The sequence below is a fragment of the Mastomys coucha genome, unplaced genomic scaffold (genome assembly GCF_008632895.1).
Source record: "Mastomys coucha isolate ucsf_1 unplaced genomic scaffold, UCSF_Mcou_1 pScaffold21, whole genome shotgun sequence".
Classification (NCBI taxonomy): domain Eukaryota; kingdom Metazoa; phylum Chordata; class Mammalia; order Rodentia; family Muridae; genus Mastomys; species Mastomys coucha.
Genome location: NW_022196904.1, coordinates 149,060,234 through 149,077,942, shown reverse-complemented (window position 1 = coordinate 149,077,942; position 17,709 = coordinate 149,060,234). Strand labels below are relative to the sequence as shown.

The following is a 17,709-nucleotide window of genomic DNA, read 5'->3' as shown; positions in this document are numbered from 1 at the left end:
GCTGTAAAATAAAAATAAAATAGAAATCCTGCCTTTTTTGCCTCCATTTCTTAAATCATAGGTCAGGGGAGTCAATCAGCACAATCTTGGCATTTTAACAAGCTGGGGAATTGAAGAGGAAATGAAAGACTGGGGGAATAGGATTAGTCTGAAACACCAGAGGTCAGGGCAGCCAATAGTGTATAGACTTCTGACTGAGTGAAAAATCCAAAGCTCCATGGGCAGTTAATCCTTGAAAGGAAATGGGGAGGGGGTGGAAATTGTCAGAGAAGGAAAGTAATTTTAATAATCATGGAATCAGAGAGAACATGGTTGTGAGGAGAAGGGCATGAGTAATAAAAAAGACCAGAGGAAACTTTGAAACTCCAAAAATTGCAAATTAATCTTAGTATTCAGGCTAGTTTATGCTTTTTATTTGTCACAAAACTGGTTCTGTTTTATTATTTCTAAAAAGTATATACATGGAAGAGGAAATCAGTTTGGAGCACTAGCCATCCTGGCCCTTCCATTATTTGCTGTTCACTCTCTCGAGGCAGTGGCCTTCTTATTGCCTGCTAGAATTACAGTTTTACTATAAAATCATAATATTTCTAAACAGGTGAGCTGGGAGCACAATCTTTAATTTGAGTCATAGTCCGTCCAGTCAAATGTGGGACATATGGTTGACCTTATCTATGGTAAGTGAAGGTCTGTCCATCAGCAAGTTCATGGCTGTCCTATGGGCAATAGAGATAAATAAACAATCACATGGGTTGGAAAGTGGGGAGGGCTCAAATGGCGCATCAACAACAAACAGAAGAAGTAAGTGTCCCAGATTGTACCAGTTATTGCTGTTATTAGATTGAATTGAAGCCTAATGATTGAGCTGAGTCTGAAGTCCAGGCCTCCCAACTGTATTTGGCAACCTTTTACAGCCTCACCTGGACACTCTCCATATGAAGGACACAGATTTCACTGCTGCAAAATGTGATTAAAACAACCAGAGAGAATTCAAGAAATTTAAAGCCATTTAATCAATCAGCCCTACCAACATATTCTTTACAATTACTCCATTAAATATGGATAGTTTAAATTCATTTTCTCACATAATCATTCAAATTGGATTCTCAAGGACAGCTGCCATTTATCACATGGAGCCATTGTGCACTTGGTATATTGTTAGTACATCTGAGGTAAACTGGACTTTCAAGTTTACTTACTTTCACTGCCTTTACATTTTAAACTTGACTTGATTGTCATTAGGAAATGTTTAGGCACATTTTACCCAATTGGACATGTGAATCTATTGTTATTATAGTAGATAATAGATTGTGTCTATTATCTATTATTTAGTCTCATAAAATCTAAATTCAAAGAAAGTGTTTCCAATGGAAATTTGGCACTCAAATTGAGAGGTGCTATGTGTAAAATAAATGTCTAAGTTTGAAAACTTGGTACCAGAATAGGTCTCGTTAATAAGTTCTATATTGCTTACATATTAAGGTGATGATATTTTGGATATATTGAATTAACTAAAGAATATTATAGCCATCTCACTTGATTCTTTTTTTTCCTATAAATATGATTACTAGCAAAGTTAAAATGACATGTGGCTTATACTCTATTTTTGCTGAATAGCACTGGTTCAGGAATTAATTATCTACAATGTCCCTAACAGTGCACCTCATAATGTTGTGCCTGTAAGGTTGCTAACCCACCAGGGGTAAACTAAGCCTTCAAAGAAGGTATGAAAAATAGGCATAAATTACCCGCATTTTGCTAAGTACAAGTAAGCAATTATATGGATTGCTGCTTGAGTAATTGGGTGTGGGAGACTACATTTAGAATGTTCAAGAAGATTCACTGGGTATGGCTGGGCTGAACCTATGGACACACATGGTTGGGAGGCATGATAAAAGGTTTCTCAGTCAAAAAGTCTCTTTAGGATTAGTACACCCTTAAATGGTATGTATGCAGCATTCCCTTTCCTCATTTATAGATAAATTCCTTGGCCTCTAAGTCAAAAGAAGGATAGGAATAAGGTGCTTTGCCTGAGGCAAGGCATAGTAAGTTGGAAGCGTGGATCCATCTGGGTGGGAGAGCTAGGCAATCAGGGACCACATGGGGTGAGAGCCTGTTGCCAGATTCATCACCCCTGAGCCAGCTGGATGTTGAGGGTAGGACTGTGACAGGGTGGTTCTTCCAGAAGAATCAAAGCACTTTCCTTTTGACAGCTGGTGAGCAGCAGAATGTAGAATGTAGCTTTTAAGTTGTGATTTTTTTTTCCCTGTGCCTAGCTCCATCATGCCTCTGAACCTAGAAATGGTCATGGTGCATTGGAATAGATAATTTTATTTGCTCATTGAGCTCTCAATAGAGACTTGACAGCTAGCCAACAACCAGAATTTGGGGTGAGATCACATAATTTGGTCCATCTGTAGGCAATGGCCACATCAGCAGGTGTCAGGGAGCTGAAGACATTACACCTGACTGACTGGCAAAAGCTGAAGTGGCATCAACGGAGATGCTAGATGGCAGCAGAGTCTCAGTGGGCTTCCCACATGTCCCGAGCTCATCCTGTTTGCTTCATCAGAGCTGGCACATGTGATGGTTAATCACACAGGCTCTGAAGTGAAGTCTTGTCTGAATTCAGCCTTGCCAATTACTAGCTGTGGGAACATGGGCAAAAAATCCAATCTTTGTGAGTCCAGTTTCCTCTTCCATAATGATGTCATTTACATGATGCCAACCAAAGTCCTAGGATCTCTTTATGGGGATTGAAGTACTCAATAAATTGAAGCTAAATTGGCATTGTGTCCATTGTTGCTTTTACTTTTTTATTATTTAAAATTAAAGTTAGATGATCAGAGTGGGCTCAGAGGTTAGAGTTTAGGGAGACTTTATTCAGCACAGCCAAATGGGAATGTCTACTAGCATACCACTCGGGAAAATAACATAATCTTGGCTCTTTCAGACAGCAGACATTGGCAAACCCATGAAAATCACAGCTTTCCTCTAAAATTATTCTCAAATTTCCAATTCTAACAATTTACAGTGACAAATCTAAGGAGCTTTTGTGTTTAAGAAGGAGGAAAGATCTAGAGGCATTGTCCTCTGAGTCATTTTCTTGAGAGTGTCCCCCACTGTCTACCACATGCAGTGTCACCACATTCAGTTTTTGCTTGCTTGTTTGTTTGTTGGGTTTTTTGTTTGTTTGTTTGTTTTGGTTCTAGACCAACATACCAACATAAGGAGGTGTAGACTTCATGCCAGGCAGATGCTGGGGGTAGTGTATGAATATTTGTTGAGTCCAATTTTAGTTTTTTAATAAAGAGGGTTTTTGTGTATGTATGTGTATGTGTCCATATAAGAAACACAGCCTTAATTAGAAGTGGATTTACATCAGGTAGTTTTACATCTTTATAATTATATCAGTTAACATTTCTGAATCTAACTTTTTTCAATTTGGAAAATGAAAATAATGTCCAACCTTTTCTTCTGTTGAGAGGATTAAAGATGATGAATATTTAGTACTTGTATTCCATTGTGGTTCTTTGTGGACAAATCTAATGACACTGAATGGCATAATGTTTCACTGTCTTGTGACAGCATGCGTAGTTGCGTATGTGGGTTTAGGATGGGCCTGTCTTAGATATCAGAAAACTCTGTCCTAAAACCCATAGTTAGGTAGATCATTTCTTAACTGAGTAAAAGTCTGCTACCAAAGCTCATCAAGCAAGTTGGGGTTCAAATAATTCATTTTATTGTAGTATTTTTTTCCTTTTACTGAGCTCCCCCACCCACACAAGACAGTGAATATTGACATTTCTTGATGAATGTAGTCGAGAACTTTGGGAATGCTCTTACAACTCTCTTTCAGTATTCTCTCAGTGTACTCAAATATACTAAAGACACCTTGAGATAAAAGCAATGAGTTAACATAGTAATAAAAACTGCCAATATTGCAGTGATTTATAGTGCGTGTGGCAGACCCCATCAGGAGTATTTCCTTTATATAGCCTAGAAGGTGTGCTCAGTACCTGGTGGCATTTGTCTAAGATACTTGATGGTTACTGAATATATGCATATTTATGGCATATATATGGAATAAGCCCACAAATGCCAGTGAATGACTAATGTCAATAGAATTTCAGCTTGATGAATGCCATTGTTAATGTATGGTTCATTTCAGCTTCACAAACTAATTCATGTGTTCACTGTGCATCTGCTGTGTAAATGCAATACATTTCCTAATGATCCCATATAAAAATCAACAGTTCACTGTCACATTTTAAGAAGACAGAATTTGTTTTCAATATTTTAATTTTTTTCTTGCCTTTACACATAGAATTGTTAATGTGTAGTAGAATATGGGTCAAAGAGCAGTCTTGAAAGGAGTAGAGCTTTTCTGTCATGCACATATCATTGTTCACCTTGATTCAAGCTCCTCACTTGAAGATAAAAGGTGGGCCCTGGAGGATCACTAGGATTCCCACCTCAAAAGCAGAGAGTCTACTGTAGAATGCCAAAGGCTGACAGCTGAGGTCCTTCACAGGTCATTGTAATGTGCTGTGTTAGCCAGGGGTCTCCAGAGAAAACAGGTACCTCGAATGTGTTGAAGGGATGAGGTTGTGGATGAGAACTTGGCACCTTGATTGTGGAAGCCAAAGAGCTTCATAACTTGCACTTTACTAGGTATAGATTCAGACAACTGGTGACTTAATACCACTCCAAATGTCTGAGAAGCCTGGGAGTCACTAGGATAAATCCCTGCCCAAGAGCAGAACGAAGCCTTAGCATCTATTCCCCAGCTCTGAAGACAGAAGCAGTGGCCTTTTTTCCTCTGGTCTTTTGTATTTTAAGGCCATTGGTAGATTAAATGGTACCCACTCACTCAGGCATGGGCGGGTCTTTTTGTTTATGGAATCTATCAATTCAATACTAGTGTGAAGAATTGTTTTTATGTTAAAGCCAGAGGTAATACTCTAGATAATCTCGGTTTAGTCATGTTGACACACAAAATTAGCTATGCATGCTTATGAGGAAACCTTGTAGTACGGTTGCTAAGGTTACAAGACTATGAGTATCTCCAGGGCAAAAACATCATTTTAGTTAAAGGCTAAATGGACAGAGGCACATCTTCTGGTCCCGTTGTCAGGCCAAATTGTCTTCCTAACTCTAGGAAACCAGAGGTATTTCAATACAACACCATTGCCAGAGTAGTGCCTGGCATCTAACAGGACACTTATAAATGGGTATTGAATTAGGTTGATCTGAAGACTTTGTAAAGAACAACTATATCGTACAAGGTCTGAAAAACAATTGGTCTTAGAATCTGGGACAATGGATGTAAGGGCTTGAATGTCAGCCTCACTATATTACAATATTCTTCATGTATAAACTGGTAAGTTGATCAATTCATCAAAAACAGTGTGCATACGTTATCATCTAGGTTGTCCATCAAATGCCAGAGACACAAAAGTAGTAAGAGCCTCTCTCTTCTTCAGGTGCATGATTCACAAAGAACCTGCTCAGGTCAATGATCAAAGTGCTTTTAGTGATGGCTGCAATAGAAATAAGCATGGGGTGAACATATTATTAAAGCTTCTTAAAGGTGTTAACAAACAGGTTATGAACAAATGAATCCAAGTTAAGGGTCTGGCTTTGGAAATGCTGAAAAAGCATCCCATCTGGTCTGTCACCCAGGCTTATCAATTCACCACAGTAGGTTGTCAGCACCATTAGATAAATGTTGTGGAACAACTATGCAGTGTTATTATTTAATTATTTACATTAGCATAAGCATCATCATGTACATGATGTGGCCTTGGTAATCTGCAAGATGTATGTATTCTTTGGAGTCTCTCCGCAGGCTCTCTTGAAATGTACTCCAGTGGAGTGTCAGCATGGCCTTCCTAGACCTGAGTTCAAAATTAGCACCACTGCTCATTCCAGGGCCACTGCTGATTACTCTTCAAGAAGGAAAAGAAGTTGGAGGCTTGTTTTCACAAAACAAATGTGAAAATTAACATGGTTGTTTTGTCATGTATATACATATACTACATATGTATATACATATGCGTGGATGTGTGTATGTGTGTGTGTGTGTGTGTGTGTGTGTGTGTGTGTAAGAAGTCTGCATGTTGTGACACTTATGTGCAAGGACAGTCTTGGGTATCGGCCCTCACTTTCACCTTGTCTGAGGGAGGGTCTCTTGTTCCCTGCTACGTATGCTAGGCTGGCTGGCTGACAGGCTTCTGGCAGGTCTTGTGCCTCTGCCCCCATCTCTTTTTAGAAGCACTGGGATTACAGGTGTGTGCTTTAGTAGCCAGCTTTACCTTGGTTCTGAGGATCCATACTCCAGTTCTTACACTTGCCTGGTAACTACTGTATTCACTTCTCAGTCTTTCCATCTGTTCTTTCATGTTATTTTTTTTTCTTTGAGACAGTGTCCCACTGTGTAGCCACACTGGCCTGGAACTCTCTATGTAGTCCAGGCTGAGAGCTACATGTATCTTCCTCTTGACTGCTTGGATTAAAAGTGTGGGCTGCTATCTAGTTACTTCATAATAATAATAATCTAAATGCCAGTTCTCAGATGGTAATGTATATTGCCTTAGGAGTAACCAGAGTGGTCAAAAAAGTAAAAAGTGTCAAGGATCTGATGGGACCTTTCTAACAGAATTTTGGGACTGTCTACCTTTGTTTGAAGCAAAGGTCCTCCTTTGCAAGTGGAGAGAAGGTGGTCCAGAGTGATGATTGGCTTTGCTCTCATTTTCTCACTCACCTGACTCCACCCCTAGCTTAGACCTATGAAGACTGCAATCAGACATAACGAGGCTGGATAGGCATGAACCTCTTAATTTCTGACTTCTCTCTAAAGCCAGCTTCATTGTCATTCCCTGGTCAGCCAAGCAGCCAACTCAAGTCTGTGTCTCCTGGCTTAATTAAAGACGTGCACTCTATGGTCAGCATAGCTTGGCACACAGTACTTTGCCATACTTTCCTGGGAGATATTGCTATGCCAGGAAGTGTGCTCAGTATTTGCTGGGAATCAGCTGGATTAGTCTTCACAGTCAGTTGTCTTGCTCATTTTTCACACAAAGGTTAAGTAACCTGGATGAGGTCATCCTGCTTTTTCAGAAGTTGAACAAGATTTCTCAGCAAAAGTACCCTACAACATAATTCATATAATCTATGTCTGCCCTGTCTATCTGTCTCATCTTGTTGATTCTGCCTAGTTCAGAGCAGCTGGGTAACTAAGGATATTAGTTCTAAGGGGTTTTGTTTTGTTTTATTTTTAATTTGGAAAATCTTCAGCCCTTGAACTTTATGTGCTCTTAAATTACAAGTTAGAAAATGCCCTTGAGGGAGAATGGATTTCTGTCAGCAATGCCAAGTCTGTGCCTAAGAATCTCTTTGAATGTGTCAGATTTTTATTTTTTATTCAACAGGTAACTCTTGTGTCATTTGTACACTAAATAAGACTCTTAGCCCATTTGAAAGTGCTCATAGGTAAGTGACTTAGGACCCTTCAAACTCCTTGTCTGCAAGATACAAGCTCAAGTGTATGCCATCCTCTGCTTACTTTTCTTTCCTTTCTTCCTTATTTCTTGCTGGCTAAGCCTCTTGAGTCCTCAATAACACCAAGTAGTCCATCTGTGGCCACTGAGATGTTGGGATGTCTCAAAGGGAAGGAAATCCATGTATCCCTCATCAGCTGTGGATAGTATTTCAGAAGGGGGCCACTGTCCTATGGACAATAATTTGAGCACAGATTTGCTTTATTGGGTTCTAGTTTCAGTTCACTACCCCAATGTGTGACCTGTTCAAGCCACTTAACTACTGTGCCTCAGTCTCTCAACAGAACAGGAAGGTTCTCTTGGAAAAGTTGGGAAATGCTGATAATGTAATGGGTTGGGAGATTTCATTTTGAAAAAAAAATGCACACATAAAAATAATCAAATTGCTATATTTGTGAAAAAAATGTATACCCACTGTTTTGTCATTAGAAGTCATAATACCTGGAAAAAAGTAATAGTGACCACATAGTTATTCATGCCTTAGCTCTGTGACAAAAATTCATGAACTCAAACACCAATGCTCTTTATGGCAGGGTATTATTTTCTCTGTCTTTTGAGGGTTTGGAAAGTTTGTTTTCTCTTTTGCTTTCCCTGGATTGTTCAGGGGCCTGAAAAACACAAATCTATCGGTTACTGAAAACTAGTGAATAAATCCATTTGATCTCTAAATCTTTATAGAGTACACACCCTAGGTGAACCACAGAATAGCTTCTGTAGGGGTGGAGAAACTCAGGGACACTGGCCTTACCTGCTGGATTGCCTGCCTCTAAATAGAGCCTCTAGATCTAGCCAGTAGTAACATTTTCATCCTTGACTGTTCCTCAGTCTCCTTGAGCTGCTAGCTGTCACACTGGAGTGAAGTCTCTAAGAAGTCCCCCCTGCAGGTGCTAGAATCTTAACAGTCCCTTCTCAAGTCTCCAAAACTTAATAGTGTTTCTGAAAACTCTGGATAACTTCAGCTCTCACTCCCGTGTCAATGTACTGTGTAGAGTTCTTTGGAGGGATAGAGAGGCAAGGATGGAAAGAATTGGTGACAGCCCTCTATGTCTCTCCCCCAACTCTGAGTCCCCAGGTGAAGGGTCCATCATAGTAATATAACTGACTTCAGAGGCAGGCATCCAAGCACATGGCATGAAAGAAGGAAGCTTTGTGGTGGAAATGTGCTGCTTGTCTGGCTTCTGCTGACAAATGTCCAGTTGGATGACAGGGGTGAAAACATTTTCCTTCTCCTGCCCCAGCTCCATCATTCCTGTAATTGCTGTGCTATGGCCATGAGTTCAGGGAAAAGAAGCCACAATGAAATAAGTCGACACTTCCCTACAACCCACAGGGGATGCCAGGGAGCTGAGAACCCAGGCTCAGCCTGTTTTCCCTTCCCCTAGTTTGAATTCCAGCCTGTACTGTCATTGATCAGATCATTTCTCCAGGGCTTTCTGTGCCATGACCTGAAAGTCATGTCAGGTACCACCTTCCTGAAAGCCCTGACTTGGTTTCTGATGTGAAAGAGTCTTACTCAGACTAAGAAAACCTTTGGTTTGCCTCCAGAAACTGGATTTAGAGGAGACAATGTCAATTCCTTTCCTGTTTGCCCACAGATTTTGAAATGCTTTTCCCGGAGTGTGAAAGGCATGTTTCACTGTGACCTTAGCCAAAGTTAACCATGTGCTGACTACTTCGGAGGGTGGTACTGCTGCTTAAGGCTATCACAGTTCCAGGATTTTTGGTTGCAAAATACCCCAGCTCTTCTGCCAAGTAAGGTTAGAATCTAGAAACACACAGAGGAGAGGAGAGAGGGAGCAAGAGGGTCGGAAAGAGAGAATGGATATCCTCATGAGAGATATTTACCAGCACTCATGTCTCTCATCTCTCTGCTGATGGGGGTCCAATGTACAGAGTTTTGTTCAGTGTGTCTAACTCCAGTGATGTCACAAAACTTACTGATTAACTTTGAACTCTTTGGCCTCCAGAAATGGTACACATTCTGCCTAAAAGTTGTGTGTTTAGCATTTTACCAGAACAAGAAAAAAATGGCATGTTTTTTTTTTCCCAACAGTATTTGATTTATAGAACAGGTTATTGTCATCAGGACAATGGTTAGTTTTTAATTTTGGAGATTTCCAATTCTGATGAAGATTAAGCAAAGAAAGCTGCCAGGCTAGCAGCAGTACCTCATTTAAAACAAAACAAAACAAAACAAAACAAAAACAAAAAACAAAAAACAAAAACAAACAAAAAACAAACAAACAAAAAAACAACAGATACAAGTAAAACTTCAGGTCCTAAATTCTGAACTTAAACCATCCCTCCTCACTGGTCCTTCCATTCCACCATGAACAAAATCACAGCAGTAGTGTCCATGGGAGTCAAAAAACAGGAGCTGATATCATTCATATACAAGTAACCAGGAGAATGGGATGATATATGCAACGGAGGTGGATTATTCACATGGGAAGAGTGTCTCTTTCTGTAGGAACAGAACTTTCATCACCATTGCCTGTGTGGGTTAAATGGTATGTTTCATGGAGAAGAGAGATGCTGACATAATTTCCCACATTTAACAGGTCACCCCATGCTCTTTGCTTTGAGAAATTAGGAGAATAACTGCCAGTTCCTTTGCCAACATTTGTCTCTTTTTATATTAATCTCAGTTGAGTTGAACAATTTCTTCTCTTTGTGCAACATAAGGCTCTTCTTTGTATTCATTTGGTTGGCATAGAGTTTGAGGGCATCCAGTTTTCAAATACACATCTGAGAATATCTGGAATGATTTATGCACAAAGCTGTGGTGCTAGCCAAAGAGAACCAAAGTCCATTGAGCTAAATTAAAGCTTTGTTTGGAGGAAAAAAATGTCATTCTTGCTGCTATCTAAAACTTAACACCATAGTAAAGTCAGAATGAGATGTCCCATACTTGCTTTAAATTTTGAGTAGACCATATTAACTGCATTGCCTTGCCCTTCAAATTGCTTAAAGGATGGTTATTCAAAGACGAACACCTATGGAATGAAGTCTTGCCACTGTATTTTGTTTTTTTTGTTTTTTTTGTTTTTATGTATGGTAATCTTGATCCTGGAGCAAGGATGGAAGGAAGCCTGAAATATTCTAATTCAGTTCTTGTATTAAGGGATTTTACTTAATCAAAAGTGAATTTAACCCTAGGTGGCATTTCAGTTAGTAAAACTGGTTTTAGGCTCTTTGGAATCCCACTTCCTTTTAACATTTGAGCAGTCAAAGTTGTGTTCAAATGTCTTCTTATTGTTTAATCTAATTCTATAGTTTAAAATAGAAGAATGTAAAATACAACTTAAGCTAGACTCTTCAGTTCTAGTATTCCTACTCAACAAGTATTTAATGAGTTCACATCATGATCCCCTCTTTTTTGTGCATTCCATTGTGATCTTAGAATGTGAGTCCTAGAGCTCTATATGCATTCTAACCCTCCCCTACCACACACAAACACAGAGCAGGGAGGGGAAAGAGGTGGTGTCCAGGTCCAGGCAGGAAAATTTAAATTTTCCTTTTTTTTTTTTGTCCACTAGAAAACTTGGCATGACTAGGAATGAGGTAATGTTAGTCTAGGTTTGTTACCTCGACTTATCTGGGAAAAGGAACCTAAGGTGAGGAGTTCCTTTCATCAGATTGGCTTATGGGCCTGTCTGTGAGACATTTTCTTGACAGTTGATTGATGATGTAGGAGGGCATAGTCCACTGTCAATGATGCCATCCTTGGCCAGTCCTAGGCTGCAAGAGCCTTGAGCCTGTATGCAAGCCAGTAAGTAGTGTTCTTCTGTGCTGTCTGCCTCAGTTTCTCCCTTTAGGTTCCTGGCTTGAGCTCCTGCATTAAACCTTTTCCTCCTTGCTTTTGGTCCTGGTGTTTATCACAGAAACAGAAATTAGTAAATATAGCAATGTTTTCTACAAGTCAATGAAATCGTACCAAAGAAAGTATATACTTGAGACAAAATAAAAAAATGTTTGGCTTTCAATGAATTCTTCAGGAAGCTTAAAGAGTGTTAACCTCAAAGGGAAAGTTAACCTTAAGTCTTTTGAGATGATTGTTCCCCAGAAGTTGATGTCAAGCCACATGAGTGTGTACAAATGTGTGTATATCAGATAGATAGATAGATAGATATCATAAGATTGTAAGCATGACCTTCCTTGCAAATCAAAAAATTTATTACTTACTGGTATTATTGCATAGACCATCTTCATTTAGGTACTTGAAATTTAATATTTTATTAAATTTTTATAGTTGTGATATTAGTATTTAATTAAAAATAAATATATTTAATTAAACATTAATATTTGATGTTAGAATATTAAAATTTTAGTGTTTAAAGTATTCAGTGTTTAGGTGCTAAAGAAATATGCACTAATTTTTTCCATCAGTCTAATGCCTCTTCCTGTTTGATTTTAAACAGTATGATTCTGATTATTTATTTTCTCATTATTTCCTTTCATACTTTTTTCAAATGTGCATTTTATTTGCTGTGAGCTTTGGCTATGGGCTCATCAATGAACATTAATATGTCAGCAATATCTTTTATTAGTCCATGAGACTAGTAAGCTGTCAGATTCACTGTCTCTGTTCAGCCTTTGTTCAGGGTCTCCTCTGAAGTGACTGCTTGTGTCTGTGGGCATATAGTAGTTCTCCATTTCTAAATATTATTTGGTTTTCTCCAATTATCTGTACTTGTGGTCTTTTATGGCCTTTGAAATACAGACTTGTGAGGTGAAGGAAGTGGCTCCATTGCAGATGGTAAAAACCTATAGAGGAGTTGGTCTTAACAAATCAGGGGCTAGTAATATATTGTATCCTTAATATCTTTGCATGCAGTTCATTGTTACCCATGTTATCATCCATGTGCTACTGTCTCATTAGAATACAAAATAATATCCCTTGCTATGAAGTAGGATTAAGCCTAGACCTCTGGCTCACTTTTTGCATCCTTTCTGTTAATACTTTACTGCTGTTTTGTTTTTACTAACTAGAAAAATTTTAGACATATGTACCAAGAAAATGGAATAATTCAATGTAAAAACATTGGCCAGTGCACATCTGCATTTGAGAACCCATTGCCAACCTTACCTTTGGCCCTATGGACACTAACATATAGTTTATTTCTCTAAAAGCAGCAAAGAAACCATGCAACTAAAATGCAAACTAGTAAGTACTATAGGAATCTGAGTTTGGTAGCACTTTGGTGTTTACCCACTTCGCAATAATACCAATTTGCAAGTGCAAGTATAAATGACAAGTGTGTGTGTGTGTTTGTGTGTGTGTGTGTGTTTGTGTGTGTGTGTGTTTCTCTCTCAAAGTAGCCAAACTGGTGGTTGTAGCACTTCACCAAGCACTGGGATAATGCTCCCCATACCCCTTCATTTTGTTCTTCATTGCCCATGTCTGCCATAGGGTTAGTTCAGTTCTGCACCACAGATTGCACAAGGTGTCATGTTGCTGGACTCATGTAAAGAATCCACACTACACACACTGGATGCATAGATGTAGATTCTCTGTGGATGTCATTTTCCCCTTCATGGAGTTGTAGATGTGGCAATTCTGTCTTCTCATCTCTAGTACAATGTCCATATCTGCTGTGCTGCCTTGCATCTGTGCCTCATGGTGGAGTGTTTCATACCCACAGCCTTCTTGTCCTAGGCATCATCTTATAGTCTCTATACTTGTCAGATGGCATGGAGCCTGTGATTTGCACTGCAAGCTTGAAAGGATGAAAGATGGCATCAAAACCTCTTTCCCTACTAGCACCCCTAGATTTGTAAGATGATTCTGTGCCCTCAACCACAGAGAGGACCTTCCTTAATTCCTGTTGTGGCTATTTGTCCCTGTCATACAAGAAAGTGCCATCCTGGGGATGCACTTACTGTGAACTTGCGGTTCCCTTCAAGTCTTCCAGTTTGGAGTTTTGAACTGGAAATGTGCTTCCGTGATGTTTGTGTTGCCTTCTCCTTTGTTGTTTATCAGCAAGTGGTCAAGCACAGTATGAGTATGTCGTATAGAGGTTTGGCAGAATTATGCAGGTATCTATATTGTATGGACGGTTTAAGGACAAAAATACACATATGCACATCATTCTGGTGTTTTTGCATTACCTAGTCATATAGCCTATTAGCTTTTCCTTGAGCTCTTTATGCAGCCAGTTACTTGTTATTTAATATTCTATTGAAGTATCTGGTCTCCCCAGGAGTCTTTCCCTGCCTTTCTAAAATAGTCTTCTGCTGTAAGTTACCTCCTCACATTATTTCCTTTTGCACCATACAGCGGTTTAAAATTGATGCTATAATCTATTTATTCAACCACACTGTCTGACCTCCACTAGAACGAAAATTGCCCAAGGGCAGGAAGGTTTTTTTTGTTTGTTTGTTTGTTTGTTTGTTTGCTGATGTTACATCTCCTCTAACACAGTACCTGCCACACAGTAGGTGTGGAAGTGGGTACTTCCGATGGAAAGGGGACAGAGGAAAGGCTTTGGAAATGGGGAGGACATTCTCCTGCTTCCATCTGATGTAACCAGTTGTTTTTCCACTTTCCTACCTAAGCCAAAGAGAGGAAGGAGAGAATAAATTAGATGTGGAGAGGAGTGTAAGTGGTAGTGGAGTAGGCTAAGGGTGCGGAAGTGTGACTGGAATCCTTAACAATAATGCTATGAATTTTTCCATTAAACCCAATGGAGCAAAACTGAATTGAATCATACATTTCTAAAATGTTGGCTTTCAGAATAGGCCAACTAAATACACAGTTTTATCGTAGAGTCAAGTTTTTAAGCGTGGTCTATATTATCTCTATTGTACTATTTCAAGCATACATTCAATCTGTAATTATTATTTTTATTTTATGTGTATGCATGTTTTGCTGGGATGTTTATCTGAGTACCATGTGAGTGCCTTTGGACCCACAGAGGCCAAAGAGGGCATCAGATCCCCTGTGGCCAGATGGGTATGAGTCACTATGTGGGTATTAGACATTGAACCAGGGTCCTCTGAAAGAGCAGGCAGAATTCTTAACCTGTAGGCCATCTCTCCAGTCCTATATGCAGTATGTATTCCACATCTTCTTTCTAAATGATCTTTAAAATATCCCATGTATTCCTGACCAGATGTAATTTTTATATAAGCCATCAGTATTTGCAGTTTTTGAATAAATTTAAAATGCCTGTTCCAAGCACATCAAATGAAAATTCTCCATTAAATAAGCCATAACACTTTATCTGCCTACAGGTTGCTCTCTGAGATGCATGAACTGCAAACCATTTTTTATTTTCTTTAAAAAGAATGGCAAAATTATTTCAGTATTTAATAACTCACTTATAATTACTCAAAGGGAAAAATATCAAAGAATACCCTTTTTCTGAATACATTGTTTTACAAAATTTCTTTATTCATTTTCACTTGGTAATTCTGATTTCTTTCTTTTGTTTTTTTCTTTCCTTTCTATTCCTTCCTTCCTTATTTTTTTTTTTTTTTTTTTTGAGACAAGGCCTCATTCTGTACTCCCAATTGGCCTGGAACTCTCTTTGTAGACCAAACTGACCTCAAACTCAGAGAGCTTCTGCATCTTGAGTGCTGGGATTAAAAGAGTACATCACTGTATAAGTATAATTACCATTTGTGACTAGAGTTTCAGAATATTATTGAGATATTTGAGCCTGGGATCTGTGTTGGTACTGGGGTATCTTCCTCAAGCATTCTTTGTCATAGGAAATACACACATGCATGTGTGTGCACGCGCGTGCACAAACACACACACACACACACACACACATGCACACTTATTTTTCTAATCAAGTTAGCTCTATGCATCTTTTTCAAAGTCAGAGAGAGGAAAAGTGAGGCCAGAACAAACACTTTTGTGCCCTCTTCCCTTATTTCGCTAGTGTGAACCAAAGTGGCACAGAGCATGGAATCCGGTTTATTCTCTGGACACTGCTTCAGTCAGGGAAATCACTAGAGGTGTAAGTCTACTTACTGGCTGTCTCTCTAGATGCCCCTTTTGCATCTTCATGGAATGACTAAAAATTGCTTCCAGCTAGGACATTAGCCTCCATTTTCTGTCCCTTTAAACAAAAATTTTGTTCCTTGTAAAATAGAGACTAGGGGTATGTGGCTAGAGTACAGAACTAGGAAGAATGGGACCAGAAGGCATGTTCCTCTCTCTCCATACATTGTACCCAGAGATCTTACCAGGTGTCTAATGACAAATGGAACAGACTACTTACAATCTCCATTATGTGTGTTACTGTATGCATAGATTTTACCGTGTCTCCACTTGTATGTACAGTTTTCATTTGCTATTTCAGTATGTAACTTCGCATATTTATGTATATAAGTATACAGTAAAATTTCTTATTGCCATTACTGTAGATATTGCACAATTAGACATTCACAGAACCCTACAAAGTTGCATCCACCCAAGCATTATACGAGCACAACTCTTACCTATACTTACAGTACTACCAATATCTTATCAGTCTTTACATTGTATCTGGGAGAGTGACTTCACAGTTCAGTCTTAGGTCCCTTTTGTTGTCATATGTCACCGTGTCATCACAATGAATTACTTGACAGAGGCTACATATAAGCCAAAGCTGACCAATTTAGAAATTTTAGTTACTGTGCTTAACTTTTTTTTATATTTCACATTTAAACAGCTAATTCATTTATAATTGATCCTGATAGTAGATGAACCTTCAACATTATCTGTTCATTGCTGTTCAAACACACTCATTCGCTGAGTGGTCTGCTTTTAGCGTAGCACCTTTAGTTTGTGCTGTCTTATTATGAACTGAAAGACAGGTCCTTTCCTTCCTGTTTTATTCATTGATGTCCCCGTTTTAGTCATTAGCTCCACTGTGTACTTTATTACCTAAAGAACATATATCCTCCTCACTGTGGGATACGTTTTAAAACTGATACTATCATTTGGTTCCATTTGCATTTAAGCAATGGCTTATAATATACTTTCCCTTTATAAAACTTGACTCTTGTTGGTGATAAACTAACCCATGAATAGGACCAATACGTTGGCATATTTTGAAATTAAGACACAACTTTACCTGTGCTTTTGGGGTAGACATCGTATAATCAGTTAATGTGGTTTTGCTTGTCAGGTAGGAGCAGAAGATGGAGATGCTAGACAGTGGAAGTCCAGTGTCCACTCAGCCTGCAGAGGGAGAGGAGGTCTGAGTGAGAATAGAGGTGTCCTGAATCCACCGCACTTTGTAATAGGACTGAAATGAAACATGTGGGGAGAAAGAATGTTAATTCTCTTCTAGGTTGTACAGAGTTGGATGAAAATAAGTGTTTTCTGTTTGCAGTAAGCTTCATAGCAAGAGATAAAAATGTATATAATGTAATAGCTCTGAGTTCTCCTTATAGAATTTAAGGATAGCTGTTGAGGGATGGACAGATAGATGGCCGGATGAGTAGAAAATAGTTAAGTATGGGCTTTTCAGTCATAGAAAATTGGGAACCAAGAGGTACTTTTCTTGTTCTTTAACCAGAGGCTCATGCCCATAAAGCAGTGAGGCAAATTACATGTATCTGATGCTACATGCACACACATACCCCATTGGGCCTCTTTTTGAATATAGCAGCCCAGTGATCAGGCAGACAGACTTACAATCAAACACAGATGCCAAGCTGCCGTGTCGCTGTCTAAGCTAGTCTGCCATGTAACTAACATTTTTGTTTCATAAATTTCCAGAAGAGATGCTGGTTTTTTTAAAGATATTTTGTTCTATTTTAGTAACCTCAGTTCATCTAGGAAAATAACCACCATTTAGTTTTCTCTCTCCCACAAACCCATCTGTCTTACTTGGGTACACACAGTGGGAAACAAGCATGCATTTACGAGGGGCAACACTCTCTGCTTCACCCCAGTAAACTCTACTAATTTCTAGTGATACCTTAGTGACTAGCAGGTATATGGCACTCTTCCATACTTGCACATACACCTTGGCCCTTTGGAATTGATGAAGGTTCTACTTTTGAAAGAACTTTACTTAAATGGATCTGAAATTTCTTTGGACTAGCATTTAGATACAAACCCACTTAACCTTGTTGAAATGGGATACATAAATAGTAATTTTAGATTTAATTTGCAAATATAAGTTGCATAGTCAAAATTGTC

The 17,709-nt window shown here is 38.9% G+C and overlaps 1 protein-coding gene and 1 long non-coding RNA gene across 3 annotated transcripts in view; one reads left to right on the top strand and one right to left on the bottom strand.

Moving 5' to 3' along the window:
• The window catches only part of Pcsk5 (proprotein convertase subtilisin/kexin type 5), a 416,074-nt gene that overhangs the window by 67,995 nt on the left and 330,370 nt on the right, over positions 1–17,709 (top strand). The window lies entirely within an intron of this gene.
• LOC116103637 lies at positions 396–16,944 on the bottom strand. Its single transcript, XR_004123523.1, has 2 exons — positions 16,634–16,944; positions 396–716 (listed from the first exon to the last, which is right to left on the bottom strand). It is a non-coding gene; the product is annotated as an uncharacterized LOC116103637 (long non-coding RNA).